Raw genomic sequence first — 835 nt, 5'->3', positions numbered from 1 at the left:
GGGCACCCAAAACTGTGCATGAGGTCGAAGAGGACGAACACGGTTTGTTCCTTGGTAGCATTAAGTGTGAGGATGAACCGTGGAATGTTGCCTTAAGCATAAATAACAAGAACATGTCATTTAAAATTGATATGCGTGCTGATGTGACAGTCCTACACCTTAAAGTGTTTAAGGAACTCTACAGGCACAACCACCCCCCCAGTCTCCACAAACCAACCAAGGCTCTGCTGGGTCCCGGGTCTTTGGTGTCAGTGAGCTTGCTCTCCATTCCTCATCCCATTTTTGAAGCATCCTCCCATACTTAATAAAGTATGCTGAAAAGCATGTTAATTCGATTTAATTCAATTTTATTTATATAGCGCCAAATCACAACATAAGTCGCCTCAAGGCGCTTCATAGATACAGAGAAAAACCCAACAATCATATGAACCCCTATGAGCAAGCACTTTGGCGACAGTGGTAAGGAAAAACTCCCTTTAATGCCATCGGGTCTGCTGTGGTCATTTACACTGAAGCTGTCACGTTCTTGGATGATGGTGGTTGGGGGTCATCGTTGCAATTTATACAGATTTTATACAGATTTCCTTAGAAAACTTTCCATTACCTGTAAAGTTTCAAGGAGAGGTGAACCTTTTGTTATCACTGCTCCTGAAAGCCTAAGCAACAAACAGCACATCTGCATGCTACATGTACCCAGTGAAAATAATCGAATCTCTCATAATAGTTGTCTTTTTTGTTTCTTTTATTGTACTAAAACAAATAAAGCACAAGTAACAGAAGTAATCACTTTTCAATCTCTTACAAACACACCTGTGAGGCAAACCGTTGTACTCAC

The sequence above is a fragment of the Pundamilia nyererei genome, unplaced genomic scaffold (genome assembly GCF_000239375.1).
Source record: "Pundamilia nyererei isolate P.nyererei 1_Seehausen unplaced genomic scaffold, PunNye1.0 scaffold00358, whole genome shotgun sequence".
Classification (NCBI taxonomy): Eukaryota; Metazoa; Chordata; class Actinopteri; order Cichliformes; family Cichlidae; genus Pundamilia; species Pundamilia nyererei.
Note: the sequence above shows the minus strand (reverse complement) of the source record.